We start from the raw sequence: 12,847 nt of genomic DNA, 5'->3' as shown, positions 1-12,847 counted from the left end.
AGAAGCTGCCTTAATCTCCCATGGTTTCACCTGTGCATCCCCAGATCTCATTATTTCCAAACAGAAACATTTGTCTTCAGCACTTTGCTTTTGCTCATGCTTTGCTTCAGCTAAAATGCCTTCTCCTTCTACCTAACTATTACAAATTGTTCCAAGTTGAGCTCTGATCTCATGTCTTTCTACAAAGCCTTTCGTTAATGTTCTGGTCCGCAATGCTATTTTCTTCTCTGACTTGTTGCTTATGTTGATGTAACATATTTTGGAGCTGAATCAAATACTCTTTTGAGCTGTTCTCTAAGTGTTTTTCAATGGATAATGTCATTCTGCTGTAAAAAGGCCTTTCTTATCTCCCACTCACCTGCAGAATAAAATAAAAATCCTTAATATTCTGTATCTTTCTAAACCTAGTCATAATAGATTATTGGCTATAATCATAATCATCCATATTACATTTCTTTTAAAATCATATACACTTATATGTGTATACATATATAGATGTGTGGATATATATATTCCAATTGTGAATACAGTACATTCTTATTGTAAAAAATGCACAAATGACAGTCTTATATAAAGTAGGAAAAATCATTTACAAATCAACCACTCTGAGGTAGCCCCTATTAGCATCTTGACAGGTGTCTTTCAGATGCATTTCTTAGCAAACCATAGGCTTTCACTTCTCTAAACCTTTGCTTACCTTGTTCTCTCTGAACTATATTGCCCTTCTGAGTCCTCTCTGATAAGCATACTGATGGATCAAGGACTGCTCAAATACCGCCTCCCCTTCAAAGCTCTCCATACACGGGTCCTCACAAGGAAGATGGATCCTCCGCCCCACCAATCTTCCGTAGGTGTCTTCTATGCTGGCATCATGGGGTCTGGCATGCATATGCACATCTATCTGTCATGCACACATATCTGTCGCCCAAACGAGACCGGAAGCTCTCTGATGGCAAAACGGGTTTTATCCATCCCTTTCTTTAGCATGCTGCCTAGCATAGAACTGGCATCAAACAAACACTGGGGGAATAACGAACGCAAGAGCATTAGTATGGCTTCTCATCTAGTGAGCTGAAGACTGAAACCATACAGTAGTAGGCCCATAGCACTCCGTGAATTCTTGTCAGCTGTGTTTCTAGTACATCAGATCTTTTATGTTAGAACTACTGTCTATTTAGTAATGAAAGGTCTGAAAAGACTCTAGGCAATACTTTTTCAGCTCCACAATACACAACTATGTGTGTCACTGGTGCAAGGTCCTGGGATGCCCATGCAGACATCACCCAGATCAAGAAAACAAACTTTGCCAGAGTCACTGAAGCCCCCACTGATGCCTCATCCCAATCTCTACCCACCCCTGCTCCTGAAAGCTCAGGGCAAGTTGTTTCTAACATTATAGTTTAATTTAGCATGTTTGTAGGCCGGGCGTGGTGGCTCATGCCTGCAATCCCAGCACTTTGGGAGGCCGAGGCAGGTGGATCACCTGAGATCAGGAGTTTGAGACCAGCCTGGCTAACATGGTGAAATCCCCTCTCTACTACAAATACAAAAATTAGCCGGGCATGGTGGCAGGTGCCTGTAATCCCAGCTACTTGGGAGGCCGAGACAGGAGAATCACTTGAACCTGGGAGACGGAGGTTGCAGTGGGCTGAGATAGTGCCATTGCACTCCAGCCTGGGCAACAAGAGTAAAACTCCATCTCAAAAAAAAAAAAAAAAAAAAATTAGCATGTTTTTGAACTTAATATAAATTTAATTATACAATACGTGTTCTAGCTTCTTTCCCTTAATATTATGTTTATGGGATTCATCTACATAATTGTGATTTTGTTACTTCTATTTCTGTGAACTATACCATTGCATAATTACACCATAATTAATTTATCCATTCTACTCTTAATGGACATTGAGTTGTTTCTAGGTTTTGGCCTTTATAAAAAATACTATTAACTTTCATATTTGTGTTTGTGTAAGTGTGTGTATAACTCTCTCTCTCTCTGTATATACATATATATATATTTTTTAATTTATAGTACTTTACGAACTTCTGATGATGTAGTATGGTCAATATAAACAGTAGCCACATTTAAATACATTAAAGTACAAAAGAATTTGGTTTTTCATCGGGAAGAAAATTACAGGAGGTACTTACTGGTATACAGGAGATCCAACTGCATCTACCTTCAATCAATTTTAAACCTATGCCTGCTATTTGAGCCCATGCAAAATCTAGTCTCTACAGGTTAATTTCTCAATTGGAGTAAGACCTTAGGCTTATATTTTTCCTATGGTTCAAGAAAATTGAACCATAGAAAATTTGGATTATTGAGATAATTTATGGAGATGAGGTGTGAAATAGAGAAATTATAAACAGTACTTTTCAAAGTGCATCTTAAAGTATCAACTTAGAATGTTGATGATGCCTATGAACCTCATATTCTATTAATAAAAAATAAATTTTAGTTGGTTTCAGTTGGATGAAATTGTATCTATATATACTAGTGGAATATTGTGGTTTAGAGGATTTTAACTTAAGGGACAACCCGGCTTTTGCCAAGTATAGAAGCAGTTCCAAAACTTGTAAGTGAGAAGTTTCAAACTCAAAATAACTATTATAGTCATTTGGTCTTGCTCAAATTTTGTTCTTACATTTCCATGAATGTGCTATAAAAATCTCCTGGGCTTCCTGTTTATTAAGAGCATGTTCTGAAACTGTGATTGATGAACTCTCCAGTATTATAGATTCATCATTAGATGGTTTGCTTTTTCCTTATGAAACAAACTGCTCAGTTGGGGAAGGTGTAGACAACAGGACCCATCCTCTCCCCAGTAATGATCCCAAAATTATTTTAAAACTAGTTTTAGCTAATATCCTATAAATGAAAGGTGTAACCAGGTTAGTACCCATGGAATGACAAAATCGAAAGTGGTGACCATATATTAAAAGGGATTCTCTCTTGGAACACCAGAGGGGATAACTTAGAAATAAACAATGATATAAGTTCCTAAGGTTAGAATTGTTGACTTAAATCCAGCCCTGACATGGCACATTTCTAGAACCAGCCCTTCTTTCTATTCCCACTATCTATGCCCTCTGGCTCTTCAATCTATCCAAACATCAGTTCTGGAAGGAGCTACTTTGTTGAAAGATTAAATTATCTCACATCGCCTGCCTCCTTAACTACCTCCAATGGTTATCAATTTCCAAAACAACAACAACAACAAAAAAGGCCACACTCTTGACTATATGGCCCCAGACTAGTTAGGTTTTCATCTAAATTCTAAATACATCTCCTTACCATCTCATACCAGTTAGAATGGCGATCATTAAAAAGTCAGGAAACAACAGGTGCTGGAGAGGATGTGGAGAAATAGGAACACTTTTACACTGTTGATGGGACTGTAAACTAGTCCAACCATTGTGGAAGACAGTGTGGCAATTCCTCAAGGATCTAGAACTACAAATACCATTTGACCCAGCCATCCCATTACTGGGTATATACCCAAAGGATTATAAATCATGCTGCTATAAAGAGACATGCACATGTATGTTTATTGTGGCACTATTCACAATAGTAAACACTTGGAACCAACTCAAATGTCCATCAATGATAGACTGGATTAAGAAAATATGGCACATATACACCATGGAATACTATGCAGCGATAAAAAAGGATGATTTCATGTCCTTTGTAGGGGCACGGATGAAGCTGGAAACCATCATTCTCAGCAAACTATCGCAAGGACAGAAAACCAAACACTGCATGTTCTCACTCATAGGTGGGAATTGAACAATGAGAACACTTGGACACAGGAAGGGGAACGTCACACATCAGGGCCTATCGTGGGGTGGTGGGAGTGGGGAGGGGTAGCATTAGGAGATATACCTAATGTAAATGACGACTTAATGGGTGCAGCACACCAACATGGCACATGGATACATATGTAACAAACCTGCACGTTGTGCACATGTACCCTAGAACTTGAAGTACAACAATAAAAATAAATAAATAAATAAATAAATAAATAAATAAATAAATAATAAATACGTCTCCTTAGAATTCCTACCCTCTACTTAACATTATCCTCTTCTATATTCCAAGTCCTCACCATGTACCTTCAAGACTCTTTGGTTTTACTTTTGTAATTATTTTTGTCTGGAGTGCTCTTCCTGCCCTCTACTTCTCCATGTCTTCAAATCTTTCACAACTGTCAAGACCCAGGTTAAATGCCACCTCCTCTTTTGAATCAGATAAATTACAATCAGATTTTGCTTTATTTAGCATTTACTTCACTCTGCCCTGTATTAATTAGTGACCTATCTTTATTCTCTACTTGTTCATAATCTTTTTGAAAATAGAAACTAGGCTTTCTTTTTGTATTTTCAGTGCTATCCACAGTTCCTTGCAGCAAGCATTAAATTAATTTGTATTTACTTGAGTTTGCAAATTCAACATGTTATACAAGAAAAACAAATCAAGGGACTGGAAATCTCAAGCATTGGTTTTGTTCTCAGCTTTTCTACTAACTAAATGACTGTGGTATGCAGGAGCACTTTCTTCATATGTAAAATCAAGATTGGTCTTCATATCTTTAGGGGTCTTAGCCTTAATGATCAAAGAAGAAATTCAAAAATTCTCTCATTTACACCAGATGTAACATCTCTAATTGCATAGTTATTGTGAATATACATCTCATTAGTTATAGCTAGAAAAGTAGAGCATTTTTTGAGAGTCAGGAACTTATCCACTGGATGGATGAGCAAACACAGGCTCTAAAAGTGATAGAAACAGGAGTTTGGACCCCAGTTGTTCAATTTCAAGTCTAGCGATTTTTGGGAAAGTAAACTGACTCTTGAGAGCAAGCCTGGGAAGGGAACTTTAGATAGGTTTGTTTGTTTATTTATGTATTTATTTTGAGACGGAGTCTTGCTCTGTCACCCAGGCTGGAGTGCAGTGGCGCAATCTAGGCTCGCTGCAACCTCCACCTCCCGGGTTCAAGCGATTCTCTGCCTCAGCCTCCCGAGTAGCTGGGATTACAGGGGCTCGCCACCACACCTGGCTAATTTTTGTATTTTTAATAGAGATGGGGTTTGACCATGTTGGCCAGGCTGGTTTTGAACTCCTGACTTCATGATCCACCTGCCTTGGCCTCCCAAAGTATTGGGATTACAGGCATGAGCCACCATGCCCGGCTGATAGATTAATTTTAACAGTGAGTAAACAACTGACAAGCAGTAGAAAAGTCATTCATGTCTCAGAGGAAAGGACTAAACAGGGTTCTAAGCAGTAGCTGGAAAAAGTTGCTTTGGGGACTAGAACCTGGGCAGTTCTAGCTAGAGGACTATTAGGGGTTGTCGGGAGCTGCAGAGAGCTGCCAGGAGGGGCCAGCTAACTTGGGGGAAGTCACATGAGGAAAGCCTAAGAATGAGGATGTTAAGACCTGTTGATTAGGTGAAAAGCAACCTTACAATTTACCTGTTTCAGTCCTGGAATTTCAAGTCAATATGCAAACATCTAATCTCTTCTTGAAGATCATTAGTAAAAGAGGCTCATTGGGATTTGGGAAGGGAGAGAGTAAGCAAAAAAGATGTAGAAAAGTCTAACAAGAAATCAAACTGGTGGCAGAGAGGGGCTTAGAGAAAGAAAGCAAGCCCAGGTGGATTCGGGAGATACAAATAATTTGATGGGGTTCAAGCAACTGCCAACTCATTTGGATGTGATCTAGACCCTGGGAATAAAGCAGAAAATATTGAAAATACATATAAAAATATATATGCCAAGATGCGCTGAGGCATACATTTCAGCTACCTACTACAAACTGCCCACTTATACATGGTTTGTACCCTGAAGTTTTCTTCCTTGTAGTTCAGAGACTTCCTGTTTCAACCAGTTCACTGGTCATGTCATGCCCAATCGAGGATGGGAAATGAATATGAGTCAAGACAGCGATCCCATGATAAAATTCTGAATGGGAGAACTCCTAACCTCTTAACCTGGAAAAAAGATTTGGCAATTCAAATAACAGGTAAAGAAAAGTGCTTACATCTGGGGATGCTTTGTGGAATTTTTCCTACGTAAGCACGATAAAAATCTTTCCAATGTGAGATTTTCTCAGATTGTTCACATTCTAATAGGAGAAAGAAGGGAAATACTGTCTACTTCATTTAATTTAAAGGTTTTCTTCCTATTCATGGTAGTAATCAGAAAATACCAAGGCACAAAATCATATCAGTAACAAGACATTTGGCTGGACAGTTCCAATTAGCTTGCTTTGCAAGGGAGGCAGGGATGGGGAACAGTTTTTATGCTATTGTCTTTAGCATCCTTTTTTTGATTACTTTTTTCACCAGTATTTTATACTATTATATTTATGAAATCAGCTCTGAAAAAATTATGAAGTTCTTGGTGATTCTAGTCACATTCACGTATTGAAAAGGCCAGTTTCCTAAATGCAGCACTCATGCAAGAAGATAGATTAAATGCAATGTTGCAGGAATAAGCTGACTGTTGCAGGCTGCATAGCTGAGGACTTCTGATTTGTAATCCTGTTTGGCGAGCATTCCCACCAGTTATCCTGAGGGAAGCTGACCAGGTTTATGTCAAGGAGAATGGAAGCACATCCCCAGGCATCTGTATACCCCGCACACACCTCAAAAATGGGAGGAAGAGTAGGCGGAGCTATGAATACTGATGTACAAGTTTAATTTTAAAGACATCGTGTAGGCAGATTCAGTCCTACTTGGGGATTTCTGAAAAATGAAAATATGACTAAGGAGAGACTTCATAAAAATATATAAATAACAGCAAGGATATATCTCTTCCGGGCTGTCTTTGTCTTTGGTCTGCACCAGCGTCTCTAGAATGAAGTAAAAAGAATTTATCTAAGACTTAGGACATGGGAGTCTCAAATAGTTTTCATAGACTTTTTTTTTAAACTGCCCACTTCATCCTATCCTCCTTGCCACAATCGCACATAGAAGTCATTCTGTTTGTGACTCAAAAATAGTGAATCTAAACTCACCACAATTTTAACCCCTAACTCTCCTATGGATTCATTCCAATGACTATTGGGCACTATTGGGTAAGTGCAAGTCACCGTGCTATTTGACAAAACATACTTTGCTCTCTGGGAGCATATAATATCACTTATATGGGATATGCTTGACACGCCAGATCCTGGTGCCCTGAATCTAGGTCTGGAAGGGTGACAAGGGGAGATAATGAATCCTTCTCTCATCCTGGTCACTTTAAGGCTAGTGGGCAGATGGATTTGCAAGAGCAAATAGAAATCAACAGGCCAAATCATAAACCTTTTAGCATCTGTCATTTGTCACACACGTGCACACATGCACACATACACACACATACATACACACATACTCCATGCTGCTTTTTCTGTATGCACTTAGAATAACAAGTTTTCACTATTAGATAAAAACTGTTATCTTGAGGACTTATGCCACCATCCTTTTGCTATGACACAAAACAAAATAATTTGACCAGGATCTCCTAATTATGTCATCAGCTTTTCCATCAGTAGATTGAACATTTCTACATACCATGAAGAGAACTATCTCCACTTGTGGCTAACAAAGCATGCTAATTGTGAAAGTGATTTCATCCTTATGCAAACAAAAAAGAACATTTTGGAGAGCCATTTTCTGGGTGAAAAGTAGGTCTTCTTAAATCAGTCATTCCAAATAAACTATGTTATTTACCAGGTATTCAACAACGAAAGGATGAAACAATCTTTTAGCGTTTGATTTTGTTCCAGAAAGAATCACAGTGGCTTACAGAATTCCCCAAATACACTGTAACACTTGTTGTGTGGGTTTTTTTTTTTTTGGAGGGGGGGTCATTTTCTTTAAAGGAAAACTCACGGCATTGGAGGTCCTCCGCATACAAACATAGAAAGGGAACGTTTCTCTAAACAATAATGGCTGTGTGTGAGGCTCACAATGCTACAAAGTTACACCAAAACAACACAATGCAAGCAATGAAAATGTGAAGGTGCATTCTAATTGGGCATGCCACCGTTCTGTGGATGAGAGTAGGGTCTCTTCAGAATGTCAGACCACCAGAGACCCACTGCAACTGCAAAACAGAGCTCAGGAGGGATCTCTGGACCTCGCCAACTATTCTCTCATAGCTACATGTGCACTGTGAACTCCTGAAGGTAGGATCTGCTGGCTGACTTGCATCCTTTGTTCAATGCCTGGTGCAGCACCGCCATGTTTAGAGATGCACCTAATGGATTCAGAGACATGCTTAATGATTATGATAACGATTAGAGGGAATCTGCCCAAAGTGAAGAATAAGGGGCCAGGTAAACTTTTCAAGCAGCAAAAAGAAAGCAGAATTCACTCTTCCGCCTCCTCCGCCTGAAGAAAGGTTAAATATGACAGTCCCTGGCCAACACAGACCCTGGTCCACCAGGGACAATGCGCTCAGTGGCTGGGTTGGAGGTGGGAGTGGAGTGGTCTCCTGGCCACTCTCTTCTTCAGCTTCTTCTAAAGAAAGGGCCTTAAAATCAATAATCATTTTGAGCATATTAAGGACAAAACAGTGCTAGGGGCATCTCCCTCCTCTTTTCACCAGCTGCCCTTTCTTATTCCTGCTGCAAAGGTCTACAAAAGCAGAAGACCAAGCCCAGTAATCACTAGGAATATTCCAGTTAAAATCTATAATGATCCTGGTGGTCAAACAACTCAGCTGGAGGCATCTTGAGTTTCATAACTTGTTAGTACTTAATTTCAGTCTGAAAAGCTGGAAAACACTTCTTTCCCTTGAGACTTGATACTGCTGTGGTAAGGAGTTAATATGAAGTCGACCCCATGCAACAAACATGTGTCATCAACTATAAGCCAACACCGTCCCAGCAGGCACTGCAAATACAAAGAAGACATATGTGACTATTGTCAAGCTTTGTAGGCGGGAGAAGCTCATCAGAGCAACAACCTATCCCAGATGTTAAGACATAGGGTGCAGGGAGGGAAAGAATGCTTATTTTTATTGGGGAGCCCAGAGAGACATCACTATTGGGTGTCTTGGGAGCAAAGTCTTAAAAGAGAGATATGGCAGCCAGAGTGCTGAGGAGGCAGAACAGGACAGCAGGCATGGAGGTAGGCGAGCCCTGACTGCGTGGAACGGCAGACAGCATGAGTGGCTGGGGTGTGGACGTGGTCCTGAGAGCCTGGCAAGAACAAGTATTGGAAGGGTAAGGACTGGATCCTCCTGGAAGGCCTTGGATGCCTTTCTAAAGAATTAGTGATTATTCTTAAGATGACGGAAAATCAGGGAGAGAGGATTTGCACAAGGCAGGGGGGGGTGACACGATGAGATTCAGATTTTGAACACAGACTCTGGCGGCCAGTGGGAGATGGAGCAGTGGAGTGGATGGGACTCAGGGGCCTAGCCAAGGGCACTGCTGCAAACCAGGCCAGGCAGGATGCGGTTGGATTTCTAGAGATGGAAGGAAATATCATGCAGGATGCTGAAACATACAGGCAGATTTGCCTTGAAGATACGGGAGCTGAAATTAGGCCTGGGCCCCTTTCCAAAGGCCTTGGGAGAGGACCTAGCCACGTGTTCACATGCACATATGTTTTTCCTAAATTTTCAAAATCAGATATTTCTATATTTTTCCTTAGGAAGACCTCCTCCAAAACAAGATCTACCCCAGCCAAGAAATGTTATTTCAACAGGGGGAGGCTGAGGTTCAGAGATGTTAAATGACAAAGACATTGGAACAGATCAGGCGAAGAGAAGCTGAGAGAAACAGGACAGAGCCACACTTTTAAAAGCCTCACTTTTAAAAGCTAAATGGCCCACTATGTTTCTCAAGATGGAGATCTAGAAAAAGGTCTAGAGAAAGACTTTCCATGAAAACATCACCTTTCCCCATTAGTGGCATGCTCATTTAACTTCGATCCTTACATTACACTAATTACTGAGCTCTCATTGCTAAACAAATGATTCACACAAATCCTTGCAGACCTTGTTTGAATGGAGGATTCCAGTGTTTTACTTCCATCCTTGTAAAGCCAAGGATAACTTTATAAGTTTTAGGGGGAGAGAGTGTGTGAAGCTATTACATATAGGGATAAGCTAAAAGAAATGGGTCCTAGATAGTTGTCCTTTCAAGTTGAATGTCTTGTTTAAATGTGTTGTGTGTGTGTGTGTGTGTGAAAGAGAGAGAGAGAAGTAGAAGGAAGAGGAGGAAAAGGAACAGCAGCAATATATAGCAGTCCCCCCTTATCCGCAGGGAGGTACATTCCAACACCCTCAATGGATGCCGAAAACTGCAGATCATTTTTGGCCAGGCGTGGTAGCTCAAGCCTGTAATCCTAGAACTTTGGAAGGCCGAGGCAGGTGGATCACCTGAGGTCAAGAGTTCAAGACCAGCCTGGCCAACTTGGTGAAACCCCATCTCTACTAAAATACAAAATTAGATGGGCGCCTCTAATCCCAGCTACTCAGAAGGCCAAGGCAGGAGAATAGCTTGAACCCAGGAGGCAGAGGTTGCAGTGAGCCGAGATTGCACCATTGCACTCCAGCCTGACCAACAGAGCGAGACTCTGTCTCAAAACAAACAAACAAACAAACAAACAAACACTGCAGATCATAGCGAACCCTATACATACTATGTTTTTTCCTATACATACATATCTATAATAAAATTTAACTTATAAATTATACACAGTAAGAGATTAACAATAATTACTTATAATAAAGTAGAGCAATTAAGTGAAATCAGTTAGGTGAACACAACACTGTGACACCAGGACAGTTGATCTGATGACTGAGATGGCTACTAAGTGGCTCACAGGTGGGAAGCATCTTCAGGAGAGACACCAGATAAAGGAATGATCCACGATCCAGGCAGGACAGAGTAGACGGAGCAAGATTTCATCACAATATCAGAACGGAGTGAAATTTAAAACTTACGAATTGTTCATTTCTGGAATTTCCCATTTAATATTTTCAGATCATGGTTGACGATGAGTAACTAAAACCACAGAAAGCAAAATTGCTGATAAGCGGGAAAGACTATAGCAATGGGGTAGGGCAGAAGGAGCCCTGGACACGTATGAGAACACTTTAGTCCAAAAGTTCTGGAGTCCTTGTGGCCAAATCGCTGAAACTTTCAAGGTCCTCGTTTCTTCTTGAGTCAAATGGAAGGGTTGAATCAGATGTTCTACAAAGTCCCTTTTTATTCTAAGATCCCAGGTTACACATAAGTCAAATCTTATTTAAAATTCACCCAAAGACTCACGTTTTACCTGTTTGATTGTTTCCTAAAGGAGTTAAACCTATACTTGACTTTATTAGAATATTCCATATGCCGCTCACGCACCACCTCTGAAAAGAAATCTAAAAGTCAGCAATCCTGCTCTCTTGTTCTGAACTACAAAATGATTGAAGCTTAGAATTCCTTGGCCAGCTGTCTCCTTCCCCTTCCATCACCCCCTCCCCCAGTGATTGATTGCTAAGCCTCTTCTATTTTTCATAGATGTTGGCAAGTTGAGTTCTCAGAAATAAAGTTCAGAAGGGGGAAAAGGAATTAAATTATCCCATTCCTCCCGCCCCATATATTTCTAAAAGCATATCTAAATGCCAAATCTTTTCAATGGATGATCATAAGACCAATCGGCCCATTTTACCTATAGCACTGGCTGGTGCATTTAAAGAAAGATTCAGCCTACCAAGGGAGCTCATGCCTGTAATCCCAGCACTTTGGGAGGCTGAGGCAGGAGGATTACTTGAGCCCAGAAATTAGACCAACCTGGGCAACAGTGTTTAGTGAGATTCTGTCTCTACAAAAAAATTTACAAACAGCCAGGCATTTTGGCGTGTTCTTATAGTCCCAGCTACTCAGGAGGCTGGGGTGGGAGGGTTGCTTGAGCCTGGCAGGTCGAGGTTGCAGTGAGCAGTTGATCACACCACTGCACTCCAGCCTGGGTGACGGAGTGAGACCCTGTCTCATAAAAGAAAAGAAAGACCCAAAATACATAAAGAAAGGCTTTTGGCCAAACTGAACCTTCTATACCAAGCAATTGAAAATGAGCTCCTTAATAGTTAAAATGTCTCCGCGCTATAAAATTTTAATGTCATTTCTGAAGAATGGATATAGAGAAAAAAATTCATTGCAGATTTTTGCAGAGTGAAGTTTTAAGAGTATTTTCATATAAATAATACACAGCAGCCATAATTTATTAACATATCACCCTTTTCACTCTGGTCAGGATCTTAGTGAGCTCTTCTTTAACGTGTAGCTGCAAATTTATTTTCTGGTCCATGTCCATCATGGAGGTAGCATGTTTATGCCGCTAAGCATTGCAGAACAATGCCTTGTAATCTCTAGAAATGTCATAGCAAGTTTAAAAGAATGCAAAACACAGGCCATGGGCTTTCCTATTTCCTAATTTATTATTCATTTCCCATACTTCCCCCACACCTCTCACACTCATTGTAACAGATAGAGTCAGCACTCCCTCGGCCCGTAACCCAGTAGCACTTACTTTTCTAATTAGAAGCTTACTGGGAACATCTACAATTGTACAGAGGGCTTTTTTCCCTGACCGTAGGACTATGGGAGACAAGCTCAATGAAGCAGTGATCATCCAATGATGGAGAGGAAGTAAGTGAATACATACCCCAATTTCTACACACTTAAATTGGAATAACTTGGAGGTATGTTTCACACAGTGGTCAGTGGCTTGAAAATAACACCTTTTACTGACTTTCTTCTCTTTTCTGTCGTACTTCCCCAAATCCCTGCTGGTATTTTCTGTGTGCACCTCTCAAAATATCGCTTGCACTCAAAATCTTATCTCTGGGTCAGCC

At 40.4% G+C, this 12,847-nt stretch overlaps 1 protein-coding gene across 6 annotated transcripts in view; it reads right to left on the bottom strand.

Annotated features, from left to right (window-relative positions):
- PHACTR1 (phosphatase and actin regulator 1) overlaps positions 1 to 12,847 on the bottom strand; it is a 572,466-nt gene that overhangs the window by 301,425 nt on the left and 258,194 nt on the right. The gene's annotated exons all lie outside the window — the stretch shown is intronic.

Source organism: Gorilla gorilla, chromosome 5 (genome assembly GCF_029281585.2).
Source record: "Gorilla gorilla gorilla isolate KB3781 chromosome 5, NHGRI_mGorGor1-v2.1_pri, whole genome shotgun sequence".
Classification (NCBI taxonomy): Eukaryota; Metazoa; Chordata; class Mammalia; order Primates; family Hominidae; genus Gorilla; species Gorilla gorilla.
The sequence above is the reverse complement of the archived record's forward strand: the minus strand, read 5'-3'. Positions and strand labels throughout refer to the sequence as shown.